This window comes from Macaca fascicularis, chromosome 2, assembly GCF_037993035.2.
Source record: "Macaca fascicularis isolate 582-1 chromosome 2, T2T-MFA8v1.1".
Lineage (NCBI taxonomy): Eukaryota > Metazoa > Chordata > Mammalia > Primates > Cercopithecidae > Macaca > Macaca fascicularis.
In genome coordinates this window covers 143320337-143337330 of record NC_088376.1, presented here as the reverse complement: position 1 = coordinate 143337330, position 16994 = coordinate 143320337, and the positions used below count along the sequence as shown (strand labels likewise).

Genomic DNA, 16994 nt, shown 5'->3' with positions numbered 1-16994 from the left:
AACAGATGTGGATGGAGAAGGAGGAAGGGAGCAGATTGAAAGTTGGCATGGTAGGCCTACCTTGGATTTTACTCTCAGTGTGATGGGAAGCCAGGAGAGTGATCCAACTGATATTTTTAGTTCGTTTCTCTGTGTCTATTGATTATTTAGAAAGAAAAAAGAAGCAACAGCAGCTCACGATGGCACAACTGTGGCAAACTGACTGTAAGGGGGTTTTAGGGGTTGAATTGTGTCCCCTCCCTCCTTAAAAAAAGACATATTGAAGGCTGGATGTGGTGGCTCATGCCTGTAATCCTCGCAGGATTTGGGAGACCGAGGTGGGAGATTGCTTGCACTCAAGACTTCAAGACCAGCCAGAGCAGCAAAGTGAGACCTTGTCTCTAATTAAAAAACAGAAAGGGAAGGGAAGGGGAAAGGGAAGAGGAAAGGGAGGGTGAGGAGGAGGGGGAGGGAGAAGGGAAAGACGGGCACGTGGTGGCTCATGCCTATGATCCCAGCACTTTGGGAGGCCAAGACAAGTGGATCACCAGAGGTCAGGAGAGAGAGGGCGAGGGCAAGGGCGGGTGGGAGGGAGGGAGGGAGGAGGGAGGGAGGGAGGGAGGGAGGGAGGGAGGAAGGAAGGAAGGAAAAGAGAGAAAGGTAGGAGGGGAGGGGAGGGGTGGGAAGAGGAGGGGAGATATTGAAATCCTAACTCCCAGTATTTCAGCATGTGACCTTGTTTGAAACAGGGTCACTATAGATGTAATTAATTAAGATGAGATCATCTTATACTGAAATAGGGTGCTTCCTCCATCCACTATGATTGGCATCCTTTTAAGAAGAGGAGAAGAAATACCGACACATGAGAGAGAATATCATGGACGACCAAGGCAGAGATTGAGTTGTTACAGCTGCAAGTCAGAGAACACTGAGGATTGCCAGCAAACCACCAGAAGCCAGAAGAGGAGAGGAAGGATTTTCCCCCAGAGCTTCAGAAAGAAAATGGCTCTGGGGCACTGTGATTTTAGACTGCTAACCCGCAGAACTGTGAGACAGTAAGTTTCTGTGGTTTTAAGGCACCCAATTAGTGGTACTTCATTACAGCAGCCCTAGCAAACAAATACAAAAGAGTAAAGAGGTTTTTGGTTTTTTTTTTTTCTTCTTTTTTTTTTGTGACAGGGTCTTGCTTTCTCACCCTGTGCTGGAGTTCAGAGGCATCATCACGGCTCACTGCAGCCTTGACCTCCTGGGCCCGTGTCATCCTCCCCTCTCAGCCTCCTGAGTAGCTGGGACCACAGGTGTGCACCACCATACCCAGCTAATTTCTTAATTTTGTGTAAGGAGAGGGTCTTGCTATGTTGCCCAGGCTTCTATTTCTTTATGGTTTTTTTTTTTTTTTTAAGACAAAGTCTCACTCTGTCACCCAGGCTGGAGTGCAGTGACATGATCTCAGCTCACTGTAACTCCTGCCTCCAGGGTTCAAGCAATTCTTATGCCTCAGCCTCCTGAGTACCTGGGATTACAGGCACCCACCACCACGCCCAGCTAATTTTTGTATTTTTAGTAGAGACGGAGTTTCACCATGTTGGCCAGGCTCGTCTTGAACTCCTGACCTCGTGACCTGCCCACCTTGGCCTCCCAAAGTGCTGGGATTATAGGCGTGAGCCACCGCGCCTGGCCCTTATTTATTTATGATTTTTTTTAAAGACGGGATCCATATTAGGCTATATTGCCTAAACTGCACTAAAACTCCTGGACTCAAGGGATTATCCTACCTAAGCCTCCCAAGTTACTGGGACCTACCACTGTGCCCAGGGAGAGTTTCTCTTATTTACAAAAATGAGAACATGTAAGCATTACTCAATAGCTCCCTTTACTCACTCAACATACAGTTAAATACATTTTATTAAAAATAAAGGCAAGCCAGGCACGGTGGCTCACACCTGTATTCCCAGCACTTTGGAAGGTGGAGGCGGGCGGATCACCTGAGGTCAGGAGTTCAATATTAGCCTGGACAACATGGCGAAACCCCATCTCTACTAAAAGTACAAAAATTAGCTGGGCGTGGGGGCCAGTGCATGTAATTCCAGCTACTCAGGAGGCTGAGGCAGGAGAATCACTTGAACCTGGGAGGTGGCGGTTGCAGTGAGCCAAGACCACTGCCATTGCACTCCAGCTTGGGCGACAAGAACAAAACTCTGTCTCAAAAAATAATAATAATAATAATAAATAAAAATAGGCTGGGCACACTGGCTCTCACTTGTAATCCCAGCACTTTGGGAGGCCGAGGCGGGCAGATCACCTGAGGTCAAGAGTTGGAGACCAGTCTGACCAACATGGTGAAACTCCGTCTCTACTAAAAACACAAAAATTGGCAGGGTGTGGTGGTGGGCGCCTGTAATCTCAGCTTCTCAGGAGGCTGAGGCAGGAGAATTGCTTGACCCCGGGAGGCGAAGGTTGCAGTGGGCTGAGATTGTGCCACTGCATTCCAGCCTGAGTGACAGAGTGAGACTTTGTCTCAAAAAAATAATAAATAAATAAATAAATAAATAAAATAAAAAATAAAAATAAAGGCAGCCAGGAGCAGTGGCTCACACCTGTAATCTCAGCACTTTGGGAGGCCAAGGTGGGAGGATTGCTTGAGCCAGGGGTTCAAGACCAGCCTGGGCAACATAGGGAGACCAGTCTCTAAAATAAATAAGTTTATACAGGCAATAAATACTAAAAACTCGTCATTTCCTAGTTATTTTGCTGTAGCTTGCTATTATCTATGTTCCTGTAGCATTTATGGGTAGTGCATCTGTATAATGGAAACGTCATGTAATGGAGAGCTACTGAACATCTCAACTTTGTGTTCATTGATGTCACACTGGTAGCTTGAAATTGGCCATAGTGGAAATATTTACACCACAGAAACTGGCAAACACTTCAAATCAGTATTTCCTGTCCCCTAGAGAGTTGATTGTTAGACGTTTACCACCCCATCACTGATAATACCTAACATACTGTTAGAATGACAAGTATATAAACTAAAATTGTAATTCCAGCCATGCCAGCAGTTTTTTAAAAATTACATTAAATAAAGCAAAAAAAAGCAGGACGATAGAGTTATCCTGAATATATATGGTCTACATAGTTAAAATGACTGATTTTTATACCAGCTTTTCTTTTCTTTCTTTCTTTCTTCTTTTTTTTTGGAGACAGAGTCTTGCTCTTGTCTCCCAACTATAGTTCAGCAGCATAATCAAAGCTCACTACAACCTCTGCCTCCCTGGTTCAAGCAATTCTCATGCCTCAGCCTCCAAAGTAGCTGGGACTACAGGCACGTGCCACCATATCTGGTTAATTTTTTGTATTTTTAGTAGAGAGCGGGTTTTGCTATGTTGGCCAGGCTGGCCTTGAACTACTGGCCTCAAGTAATCTGCCTGCCTCAGCCTCCCGAAGTGCTGGGATTACAGTCATGAGCCACCACGCCCAGCTTTATACCAGTTTTTCTACCTAGCAGCTGTATGAACTGTGCAAGTTGCTTAACCTCTCTGTGCCTCCATTTACTATAAAGGAGAAAACATTGTTATCTGCCTCATAGGATTATTGTGAAGAGTAAACAAATGAGTTCACATCAAGCTCTTAGAACGTAGCCTAGCACGAGCTGGGCTTGGTGACTCATGCCTGTAATCTCAGCACTTTTGGAGGCCCAGGTGGGTGGATCACTTTAGGTCAGGAGTTCAAGACCAGCCTGGCCAACATGGTGAAACCTCATCTCTACTAAAAATACAAAAATTAGTAGCCGGGCATGGTGGCACATGCCTGTAGTCCTAGCTACCTTGGGAGATTAAGGCAGGAGAATCACTTGAACCTGGGAGGTTGAGGTTGCAGTGAGCCAACATTGCAACACTGCACTACAGCCTGCATGACCAAGTGAGACGCCATCTTTTTTTTTTTTTTTTTTTTTTTTTTTTTTTTTTTTTTTTTTTGAGGGTGAATCTCACTCTATTGTCCAGGCTGGAGTGCAGTGGTGCAATGTTGGCTCATTGCAACCTCAACCTCCCGGGTTCAAGCGATTCTCCTGCCTCAGCCTCTCGAGTAGCTGGGATTACTGGTACTCATCCCCATGTCCGGCTAATTTTTATGTTTTTAGTAGAGACAGGGTTTCGCCATGTTGACCAGGCTGGTCTCGAACTCCTGACCTCAAATAATCCACCCTCCTCAGCCTCCCAAAGTGCTGGGATTACAGGCGTGAGCCACCGCGCCCAGCCAAGACTCCATCTAAAAAAACAAACAAACAAACAAACAAACAAAAAACCAGCCTAGCACAGTATTAACATTCTCTAAATACTAGTCATTATTTCTGGAACATAGTGAGTTAGGATATATGATCAACAATTCAGGGGCTTAGTTTCTCATCTGTAAAATACGGGTAAGGTTACCACCCTTATCAGATGTTTTAACTGAGGAAGTATTTTCTGCTGAAGTCACTGGAGTAGTGTACAAAGTCATGTGGGTGGCTATTCCCTTTGAACTTTGCCTAGATTTCAGTTACAGGAATGGGAACTGAGGATCACGTGCTGAGACACATGGACCCATTCATGCATCCTTTATAAGGTCAGGAATCCCAGAGCCCTGGGAATGTGGATGAGGAAGGACAAGGGCGAGAGATAAGATTGACTCATGTATTTGCTTTGTGGCTGTTGTGTAAGAAAGGTAGAATTTTATGGCATCACACCTAAATGAATCCCTCAAGACCATTCTAGTTTTATTTATCGAAGAACTGAGGACAGAGAAGGGATATATTACAGTTAGAGATGTGAGTTTAAGTCATAATCTTCATTTATTTATTGATTGATTTTGAGACAGAGACTCACTCTGTTGCCCAGGCTGGAGTGCAGTGCCATGATCTTGGCTCGCTGCAACCTCCACCTCCCACGTTCAAGCAATTCTCCTGCCTCAGCCTCCCAAGTAGCTGGGATTGTAGGCGTGCACCACCATGCCTGGCTAATTGTTGTGTTTTTTGTAGAGACAGGGTTTCACCATGTTGCCCAAGCTGATCTTGAACTCCTGACCTCCAGGTGATCCGCACACCTCAGCCTCCCAAAGTGCTAGTATTACAGGCATGAACCACCATGCCTGATCTATAAAGGCTATTTATCTTTTATTTTTATTTTTTGAGACAGAGTCTTTTTCTGTCACCCAGGCTGAAGTACAGTGGCGCAATCTCGGCTCACTGCAGCCTCTACCTTCTGGGTTCAAGCGATTCTCCTGCTTTAGCCCCTGAATAGCTGGGATTATATGTATATGCCACAACACCAAGCTAATTTTTGTATTTTTGGTAGAAATGGAGTTTCAACATGTAGGCCAGGCTGATCTCGAACTCCTGACCTCAGGTAATCCACCTACCTAAGCCTCCCAAAGTGCTAGAATTACAGGCATGAGCCACCATGCACAGCCTGTAAAGGTTATAATAAAGAGAGAATTCTCATCTCTATCATGCAGGAATCCCTTCCTCTTATCTCATTTCAGTCAGGTTGCTATGCAATTGGAAAGTTTTAGGGATAAAAGGTTCTTAAATTTTATCTTATCCAAACCCTTCAGTTCATAAATAAACTGAAGCCCAGAGAAAGGAAGTGACTTGCTGAAAGTCACACAGCCATTTAGTTTTCAAAGCCAAGAATTTTTTTGAGACAAAGTCTTGCCCTGTCGCCCAGGCTGGAGTGCAGGGGTGCGATCTTGGCTCACTGCAAATTCTGCATCGTGAGCTCAAATGATTCTCCTGCCTCAGCCTCTTGAATAGCTGAGATTACAAGCACGTGCTACCATGCCTGGCCAAGTTTTGTTTTTTCAGTAGAGACAGGGTTTCACCATGTTGGCCAGGCTGGTCTTGAATTCCTGACTTCAGGTGATCCGCCCACCTCAGTCTCCGAAAATGCTGAGATTACAGGCGTGAATCATTGCACCCAACCTAAGAACTCTTTAATTCAAGACATGGCTTTTCTTCCAGCAGCATGGTTTTTTTCTTTCCTGCACAGTACTCTTCGCACCACCCTACTTTGCACTAAGTATCTGTTTTCCACCTAGGGAATTCTCATATGATTGGTTATTCTTAAAATGGGGGTGACTAGCTCAATTTTTAAATAATGAAGAGGCGGAGCCTGGTGGCTCATGCCTGTAATCCCAGCACTTTGGGAGGCCAAGGCATGAGAATCACTTGAACCCGGGAGGTGGAGGTTGCAGTGAGCTGAGATCGCACCACTGCACTCCAGCCTGGGTGACTGAGTGAGACTCTGTCTCAAAATAGAAAGAAAAGAAAAGAAAAGAAAAGAGAGGAGAGGAGAGGAAAAGAAAGAAGGAAAGAAAGAGAGAAAGATGTTCCTTCTAAAGAGGAAAGGAAAAGAAAAGAAAGAAGGAAAGAAAGAAAGAGAGAAAGATGTTCCTTCTAAAGAGAATGTCCTAATTGAGTCTTGCTTCTCTTTTCCTGAAGGCCAAAACTCTTCCTTTAAAAAGATGGAACTGACATTCTGCAAATTTTGTGGAGCACCTGTAGTGACATCCATGGCTAATGAAAAACTCTGGCTCTTTAATTGACTTGGCCCAATGCAGAAATGTCCTGTGGATAAGGCGCAGGTGCTGCCACTTTCAGATGCTACTAGTTGATAATCAGGTCCGTGGGATCTATGCAATGTGTCACACTCATTTCATTCTTTGGAGTCAAAACAATGATCACCTTAGACAAATGCAAAGGTAATCAAACAAATGCCTGAGAGATGAGATTTCAGGTTCCCCATGCTGGCTCACTCATTTAAAATGATTTTAGTAATTTAAGTAGAAATGGTTACTGTCCTTAAGAAGATTATGACTTAGCTGGGTGCGGTGGCTCACGCCTATAATCCCAGCACTTTGGGAGGCCAAGGTGGGCAGATCACGAGGTCAGGAGATTGAGACCATCTTGGCTAACACGGTGAAACCCTGTCTCTACTAAAAACACAAAAAATTAGCGAGGCGTGGTGGCACGTGCCCGTAATCCCAGCTACTCGGGAGGCTGAGGCAGGAGAATCCCTTGAATCTGGGAGGCAGAAGTTGCGGTGAGCCAAGATTGTGCCACTGGACTCCAGCCTGGGCAACAGAGCAAGACTCTGTCTCAAAAAAATAAAATAAAATAAAATAGCCTTTATATTTTTTAGAGAAGTTTCAGATTTACAGAAAATTGAGCAGATAGTACAGATGGTTCCAATGTACTCTTCCTCTCACCCCCACAGCTTCCCAACTTACATTTGTCTTAACTGAGGAACCAATATTTCTACCTTATTATTAACTAAAGTCTATAGTTTACAATGGGGTTCAGCCTCAGCATTGTATATTCTATGGGTTCGGACAAATGTATAACGTTATGTATCAACAATTACAGTGTCATGAAGAACCATTTCATCTAAAAATTCCCTGTGTTCCACCTACTCATCTCTGTTATTTTTAATTTAATTTAATTTTTTTAATGACGAGGTGAGTGAATCGCTTGAGGGCAGGAGTTCAAAATCAGACAGGGTCTTGCTGTGTCACCCAGGCTGGAGTGCAGTGGCACGACCACAGCTCACTGCAGCCTTGACTTCCCAGGCTCAAGCATTCCTCCCACCTCAGCTTCCTGAGTAGCTGGGACTGCAGGCGTGTGCCATGACACCCGGCTCCTTTTTTGTAGAGATAAGATCTCACTATGTTGCCCAGGCTGGTCTTAAACTCCTGGGCTCAAATGATCCTCCTGCCTCAGTTTCTCAAAGTACTGGGATTATAGGGTGAACCACTGTGCCTGGCTGCACCCACACATCTCTGAGATAATGCCCTTTCAATTTTGATAGTCTATGGTTTTGAATATTTATAGGAAACAAAGGAACATCAAGTGGCATAAACACTAAGACAAGGGTCATCATTGTAACTAGAAACACCTACGTGACTATTTAGCAGAGGAGAAAGGTTTCTGTGTTATTTTGGTGGAGTGCCCTGACTGATGTGGACCTGAAGCTGTTCTAAATTTTTCATTTAAATGACTCCATTGGCTGGGCGCAGTGGCTCACGCCTGTAATCCCAGCACTTTGGGAGGGCAAGGTGGGTGGATCGCTTGAGGACAGGAGTTCAAAATCAGCCTGGCCAACACGGTGAAACCCCGTTTCCACGGAAAACACAAAAATCAGTCGAGCATGTTGGCGCATGCCTATAATCCCAGCTACTCGGGAGGCGGAGCAAGAGAATCGCCTGAACCCTGCGGGGGGCAGAGTTTGCAGTGAGCCGAGATTGGGGAACTGCACTCCAGTCTGGATGACAGAGGGATACTCCATCTCAAAAAAAAAAAAAAAAAAAGATACCATCAATCTCTCTCTACTTAGTTGGATCTGCATTCCTGTCAAGTGCACTGGTAAGGATCCTGTCTAAAAGAGATCTAAGTAATCAAAACACAAACAAGTCTATCTATGAAAGAAACAAAGTTAGGAAAGTGAAAGAAAATACAGAGAACGATAGAAAAAGGGAACACAGAGGTACAGGATAGAAACTTTTTTTTCAAGTAGGCAGCTTCATGGTTGCTTGGTGGATCTGATTATTGGTCAGTTGTGTAGGGTTTGTTTGTTTGTTTGCTTGTCTGTTTGTTTTGAGACAGGGTCTCGCTTTGTCTGGAGTGCAGTGGTGTGATCTTGGCTGTCTGCAACCTCCACCTCCCAGGTTCAAGAGATCTCCCACCTCAGCCTCCCAAGTAGCTGGGACTACAGGCGAGAGCCACCATATCTACTAATACATACATATGAAAATTAGTACATACATGCTTATTTGTTTATTTTTTGTAGAGACGGACGGTCTCACTATGTTGCCCAGGCTTGTCTCGAACTCCTGGGCTCGAGCAATCCTCCCACCTCACCCTCCCAGACTACTGGGATTACAGGTATGAGCCGCTGCATCCACTGTCAGTGGTGTAGTTTGATGGGTAAAAGCATGCATGCATTTTGACATCAAGCAGGTGTGCGTTTGCATCTCAATTCTCCCACTTCTGACCTTTGATATATTGCTTCACCTCCCTGAGCCTAAAACGGGAATACCAATATCTACCTCTTGGGGTTACCAGGAGAGTCAAATGCAGCAACATAACAAAATCTCCCAGCACAGTGCTCTGCCCATAGAAGGGGCTGTTTAAATGATGCCGTTCTTTCCCCTCGCATCTGAGATTCCAATGCCTAATGCATAAGCTTCCTTTCTGTGTTCCCTTGACAGGCGTGCTACCCAGAAAACGACCTACGTAATCCGCTCCTTCTGAGAGTTTACAGTCTACAACAACAGGCCCTGGGAATCCACCCTGGGCCCTTCTCACTCAAAGTTAAGGAGTGCCTCCTGTGCGTCCTGCGATTAAAATATCAAGGTCAGGTTTTCTCAACCTGGCACTATTGGCATTTGGAGCCGGACAATTGTGTGTTGCTGGAAGCCATCCTGTGCACTGCAGGATGCTGAGCAATATCCCTGGCTTGTATCCACTAGGTGCTGGTAGCACCCCATCCCACTCCTAGATGGGACAAATAAAAATATATCCAGACATTGCTAGATACCTCCAGGAGGGGGAGAGGGGATGGTGGGGTGGGGCAAAATAACCACCAGTTGAAAACCGCTAGATTAGACAATAATTTTTTTTTATCTTTTTATATTTTCCCCTGCAATGTCCTTTAAACCCTCTCTGTGGCAATGGTGTACCAAAGAGGTAGGGAGTGGTGGGAGCAGCATCCCCGGCAGAGAGGAATGTGTTATCACTGACAGGGTTCAATACTGCCAGCATAGTGGTGATAAAAAGTAGATCTGGAGGCTGGGCACAGTGGCTCATGCCAGTAATCCCAGAACATTGGGAGGCTGAGGCAGGAGGATAGCTTGAGGTCAGGAGTTTAAGACCAGCCTGGCCAACATGGTGAAACCCCATCTCTACTAAAAATACAAAAATTAAGGCCAGGCATGCTGGCTCACACCTGTAATCCTAGCGCTTTGGGAGGCCAAGGTGGGTGGATCACGAAGTCAGGAGTTCGAGACCAGCCTGGTATAGTGAAACTTCGTCTCTACTGAAAATACAAAAATTGGCCAGGTTTGGTGGCAGGTGCCTGTAGTCTCAGCTACTCAGGAGGCTGAAGCAGGAGAATCAGTTGAACCGGGGAGGTAGAGCTTGCAGTGAGCCGAGATTGCACCACTTCACTCCAGCCTGGGTGACAGAGCAATGTTAAGAAAACACTGACAAACAGAGCCAGTAAAGACCATGAAGAGAGGGTTCTTATTCTTGTATGCCTGATAATAAAAGAGACTCTACAAAAACTACAACCTCACACAAAGGCCATGTCAACCTGACACAAAAAATACTCCCGCAAGGACATCTGCCCAGTAACTACCTGTCCAGCCTCAACTGGCATCACCCTTGTTATTGATCTTTGTAGCCAAGGATGGTTCTTTCAAAACAATTATGTAATCCTCTTCATTTCTTTCCTTTAAAAACCTTTTTCTTCCTTTACTTCTCTAAATACACACACAGTTTACTTTGGCATGTATATTTCCATCCCGATGCTCTATTCCCAAATACCTTTTTCCTTTGGAGAGCCCCTCTCTGTTAGGTTGGCAGCATTCGGGTAGGAAGCAAAAGGAGTATTCATTCACATACACAGTAGCTTCAGATCTGTTCGATCGTGTCTCCATGTAGGTTCTAGAGATGGGAAAAAATGACATTGGTTATCAATAGTACCGTGGCGGCCATATTTGTTACCACAACGTCTAAGCTTCTGTGCATGCCCATGCACTCAAGACTTCAGAAGTGTCTATTTTTTAAGAGATTTCTGTGTATAGAGGCAATTGTAAAATATTTACTGAAGAATCAAGCTCACTTTTAGGTTTAGGACCAGGTTCTTTGTAAAAATATTGCCTGATAACAAAAAAATATGTTTTAAATGTGGCTGTTCTGATCCATTTTTAAAAGATATTTACAGAGTGAATATTAAATTTTTTGTGAATTTAATGCAAGACAGCTTCTAGTTTTCACCTCCCAAATACTTGATTTACAGTTTTGGCTCCTTCACATTTTTCATTTTTGCCTTCTTTCTTTCTCTTTCTTTCTTTCTTTTTTTTTTGAGACGGAATCTTGCTCTGTCACCCAGGCTGGAGTGCACTGGCACCATCTCAGCTCACTGCAACCTCGGCCTCCCAGGCTCAAGTGATTCTCCTCCCTCAGCCTCCCGAGTAGCTAGGATTACAGGCACGTGCCACCATGCCCAGTTAATTTTCGTATTTTTAGTAGATACGGGGTTTTGCTATGTTGGCCAGACTGGTCTCCAACTCTTAACCTCAAATGATCCGCCTGCCTCAGCCTCCCAAAGTGCTGAAATTACAGGCGTGAGCCACCACACCTGGCTTTCATTTTTGCCTCTTTAATGTCAAGATTGGTTATTTTATCTTCAAAACAGATTTTTTTTTTTTTTTTTTTTTTTTGAGACGGAGTCTCGCTCTGCCGCCCAGGCTGGAGTGCAGTGGCCGGATCTCAGCTCACTGCAGGCTCCGCCTCCCGGGTTCACGCAATTCTCCTGCCTCAGCCTCCCCAGTAGCTGTGACTACAGGCGCCCGCCACCTCGCCCGGCTAGTTTTTTTTGTATTTTTTAGTAGAGACGGGGTTTCACCGTGTCAGCCAGGATGGTCTCGATCTCCTGACCTCGTGATCCGCCCGCCTCGGCCTCCCAAAGTGCTGGGATTACAGGCTTGAGCCACCGCGCCCGGCCTTTTTTTTTTTTTTTTTTTGAGATTGAGTTTTGTTCTTGTCACCCAGGCTGGAGTGCGATGGCGCTATCTCGGCTCACCGCAACTTCTGCCTCCCCGGTTCAAGTGATTCTTCTGCCTCAGCCTCCCGAGTAGCTGGGATTACAGGTGCACGTCACCATGCCTGGTTTTTATTTCATTTCATTTTATTTTATTTTTAGTAGAGATGGGGTATCGCCATGTTGGCCAGGCTGGTCTCAAACTCCTGACCTCAGATGATCCACCTACCTTGGCCTCTGAAGTGCTGGAATTACAGGCATGAGCCACTGCACCTGGCCAAAACAGATGATTTTTTAAAATTATAAAATGTATTCAACATATGCAGAAATACAGAGCAGCATTTTGAAATTATTTGAGGTCAACAAAATTCTACTCCTTGAATGCATTTTAGCTAAATGAATTGGGTGCTCTTGTTGAATGAAAATAGATGATGGGAAATGCCTACCATTTGACTTTATGAGGATAAGCAAGAGTTACTCACGATGCTTGAACTTGGGGGTAAATGCTATTGATAATCCATCACTGCCCTGGCACATATCAATTACTACATAAAAGGTCACATGCAATGCTAAATCCAAAACCTTGGAGAAAAAAAAGTGTTTAGTTCCCAAGAGAACAGTGATAGCTTAAAAACGTAAAATATCTAGGTATAAAAGCATTAAATGAGTACTGTGAAAACAATACATTGAGGACTTGCAGTAATACCTGGAAGTTCCTTCTGATGTACATATAAACAAAATCGTGGAAGCTTTTCATTTTACCTGTTTTATGGCATTATAGATTTCATGAACCAAATGGAAATTGAATCTCTATTCCACATCCCATCCTTTATCTCTAGATAAGACAAAATCAATACCTTTCTTTTTTTTTTTTTTTTTTGAAACAGAGTCTCTGTCACCCAGGATGCAGTTGAGTGGCATGATCTCAGCTCACTGCAACCTCCACCTCCCAGGTTCAAACAATTCTCCTGCCTCAGCCTGCTCAGTAGCTGGGATTACAGACATTCACCACCACACCCAGCTAATTTTTGTGTTTTTAGTAGAGAGGAGATTTCACTATGTTGGTCTCCAACTCCTGGCCTCAAGTGATCTGCCCACCTCGGCCTCCCAAAGTGCTGGGATTACAGGCATGAGCCACCATGCCTGGCCTCAATTCTTTCTTTCTATTTTTTCTTTCTTTTTGAGGCAGAGTTTCTCTCTTGTTGCCCAGGCTGGAGTGCAATGGAGCGATCCCAGCTCACTGCAACCTCCACCTCCTAGGTTCAAGTGATTCTCCTACCTTAGCCTGCCGAGTAGCTGAGATTACAGGCACACGCCACCACGCCCGGCTAATTTTGTATTTTTTTAGTAAGGACGGGGTTTCACCACGTTGGTCAGGCTGTTCTTGAACTCTTGACCTCAAGTGATCCACCTGCCTCGGCCTCCCAAGGTGCTGGGATTACAGGCATAAGCCACTGCGCCTTGCCTCAATTCTTATTTTTTAGGCAGAGTTTTAGTGTCCATATTTGTTAAGCCACATACAAGGAAATCATGTCTTAACTAATTTTGGATGTTGCCTGTCTACATCTTGTACATAAAACTCCAGCAGATATACTATTGGCATTCATCATCTTGTCAAACCCTTCACACATTCTTCAAGCCAATCAAATTTATGGTTTTTGTTGTTGTCGTTGTTGTTGTTGTTGTTGTTGTTTTGAGATGGAGTCTCACTCTGTTGCCCAGGCTGGAATGCAGTGATACCATCTCGGCTCACTGCAACCTCCACCCCCTGGGTTCAAGTGATTCTCCTGCCTCAGCCTCCCAAGTAGCTGGGATTACAGGCATGCGCCACCGTGTCCTGCAAATTTTTGTATTTTAAGTAGAGACAGGGTTTCGCCATGTTGGCCAGGCTGGTCTTAAACTCCTGACCTCAGGTGATCTGCCCGCCTTGGCCTCCCAAAGTGTTAGGATTACAGGTGTGAGTCACCACTCCTGGTCTCTCAACAGTTTTTATGTCAATAAAATAAGGTGTGGGATTAGTAGATTCGACGAAAACTTGTTTTTTCTTTGTCATGTTGGACTTCTAGATGCCATTTAAAATGGATTTAGAAGATGGGACATACAGATGTTTCTTGGCCTGAGTCTCCTAACGTTAGAGGTGGGCGAGATAAAGCAAGACTAGGAGGAGACTGACTGCTGACTCCAAGGCACTGCCAACCACCTTGGTGGTGGCATTAGCTGGATTTGTGGCCACTGAAGTATTCCGGGAGGAGTTATTTGAAGATGTTTTAACGGTTGTATGATTTGAATGAATCTTTGTGTGTAGGAGCAGTGCCAGAAGTAGCCCCAGCCCGAGCCTGTCCACCATTACTCTACTGATATCCCCTCCTTCAGTGTGGTGGCTTGTCTCACTGGATGCTGGGTGTGTGTAGAACTACTGATTCCTAACAGATGTCCACCTGGTCATTCTTAGGTACCAAAACATCCTGCTGTCACTTTAAATCACTACACACATTTCAGGTTCAGTAACAAATGGTCTTGTCTTCTGAAATTAAAATGCAGGCCAGACACGGTAGGTCACGCCTGTAATCCCAGCGCTGTGGGAGGCTGAGGTGGGCGGATCACCTGAGGTCAGGAGTTTGAGACCAGCCTGGCCAACATGGTGAAAACTGGTCTCTACTAAAAATACAAAAATCCAGGCATGCCAGCAGGGGCCTGTAGTCCCAGCTACTTGGGAGGCTGAGGCAGAAGAATCGCTTGAACCCAGGAGGTAGAGGTAGAGGTTGCAGTGAGCCAGGATTGTGCCACTGCATTCCAGCATGGGTGACAAGAGCGAAACTTCATCTAAAAAAAAAAGAAATTAAAATGCAGCCATAAAAAAGGACACATCATATCCTTTGCAGCAACATGGATGCAGCTGGAGGCCATTATCCTAACCAAATTAGTGCAGGAACAGAAAACCAAACACCACGTGTTCTCACTTATAAGTGGGAGCTAAACTGGGTACTCATGGACATAAAGATGGGAACAATAGACACTGGGGACTACCAGAGCGGGAGGGAGGAAGGCAAGAGCTGAAAACCTAACTATTGAGTGCTATGCTCACCATTTGGGTGATGGAATCAATTGTAACCCAAATGTCAGCATCACGCACGTAGCCATGTAACAAACCTGCACATGTACCCCCTTGAATCTAAAATAAAAGTTGAAATCATTTTAAAAAAGACATTTAAAAAACCAAAAATTGCATTTCAGGTAAAATATTTCCCTTAGCCCCCAGCTGGAGCCAGCTGCAGATTGGACATTTGGGAAGGGACAAAGTGCAAGCTCGGCTGCTTCTGTTTCCTGATGTATTCATTCGCTAGGGCTGCTGTCACAATGCACCACAATCTGGGCGGCTTAAGCAACAGAAATGTATTGTCTCATCATTGCAGAGGCTTGACATCCAAGATCAAGAGGGCAGCACCCTTGTTTTCTTCTGAGGGCTGCGAGAAAGCATCTGTTCCACGCCTCTTCCTTAGCTTGTGGAGTTTGCTGGCAGTCTTTGGCGTTCCTTGGTTTGCACATGCATCACCCAATCTCCGTCTTCATCTTCACCTGACATCCTCCCTGTGTGCATGTCTCTGTGTCCGAATTTCTCCTTTCCGACATCATATTAGGTTAGGGTGCACCCTAATGACTTCCTTGTCATTTGCTAAGACTCTATAAAGACCCTATAAAGACCTTATTTCAAATAAGGTTACAATCTGGGGTACTAGATATTAGGATTTCATCATATCATTTTGTGGGGATACGATTCAACCCATTACACCTGCCTAACCAGCTACTCCTAGCCTTCCATGTGGAGGATGAACATGTAATTTATCATCCAGAATGGGACTCTCTTGAGATGGAAAGGGGGTGCTATTAATTACCTCAGGACTGCAGATGTAAATCAAGTGTCCTGGGCAGGCTGGGTATGGTGGCTCAAGCCTGTAATCCCAGCAGTTTGGGAGGCCAAGGCAGGTGGATCACTTGAGGTCAGGAGTTCAAGACCACTCTGGCCAACATGGTGAAACTCTATCTCTACAAAAATACAAAAAAAAAATAGCTGGCTATGGTGGCGCATGCCTGTATTTCCAGCTACTTGGGAGGCTGAGGCAGGAGAACCCCTTGGACCCAGGAAGCGGAGGTTGCAGTGAGCCAAGATCACACCACTGTACTCCAGCTTGGGTGACAGAGCGAGACTCCATCTCAAAAAAAAAAAAAAAGTGTCCTGGGCAAACTGGGGCATATGGTCACCCTGCCCATGAAGCATCAGATCTAGTGGAGGTAGGAAGTGGGGCGTAGGCTAGGGAGTAGTTAGGGGGGCCAGGAAAGTGTTGAGTTGACCAACGCTGCCATGATAGATGCTGGTGCTTGCTGGGCTTGGCAGATGTTTATGGCTGGCTCTTTCTTTCATGGGGCATTGGAAAGATCTCACCTGTTATTCACTGAATTCAGGCAAGTATCTCTCTATTCCAGCTGGTGGCTTGAGAATTTCCTTTAGAACCCAGAGTATCTAGTTTATCTTATTTCTGCTGACTTCTCCTCACCCCACCAGAAGATCTCCATGGACAAGATCTAAGGCAGCTCCACCTCAGTTCTCTTTGGCAGGCCATCCATATATGGATCCCTGGGAACGGGAACTTTTGCCCCCACAAACCATGGGGACAGGATGACCCCGATATGGCAATGTCTCTTTGTTCCTTAGTCGGAACAGTTAGCCAGCCCTGGTACCACACATTTTATTTTGTCTTTTTATTTTTTTAGAGACAGTTTAACTCAGTGGCACGATTGTAGCTCACTGTACAGCTACAGTGATTGAGCTCTTGGACTTGAGCAATCCCTCCTGCCTCAGCCTCTAGAGTAGCTAGAACTACAGGCTGCACCACCACGCCTGGCTAATTTTACTTTTAAAAATTTTTTCGTAGAGACAAGGCCTCACTGTATTGTGCAGGCTGGTCTCCAACTCCTGGCCTCAAGCGATTCTCCAGCCTCAGTCTCTCTAAGTGCTGGGATTGCAGTCACTGTGTTCGGCGTGCAACTTTTAGATTACTCAGACAGGAGTCCACTGTGTCCCCAGCCCCTGTGAGTGATTCCTTTATAGCCCCTTTTTCTGGATTTAAGATGACAGACTGGCACCCCCCCCTCCCCATCCCCCACCCTCCTCACTGCTGGGGGGAAGGTGGGGAAAGGATCAACTCATCATCAACTCCTTCC

The 16994-nt window shown here is 45.2% G+C and overlaps 1 long non-coding RNA gene across 1 annotated transcript; it reads left to right on the top strand.

The window, feature by feature from the left end:
* Positions 1-155: 155 nt before the first annotated feature.
* On the top strand, positions 156-9444 carry LOC123571692 (uncharacterized). Its single transcript, XR_006695908.2, has 3 exons — positions 156-366; positions 780-1034; positions 9220-9444. It is a non-coding gene; the product is annotated as an uncharacterized lncRNA (long non-coding RNA).
* Positions 9445-16994: the final 7550 nt, after the last annotated feature.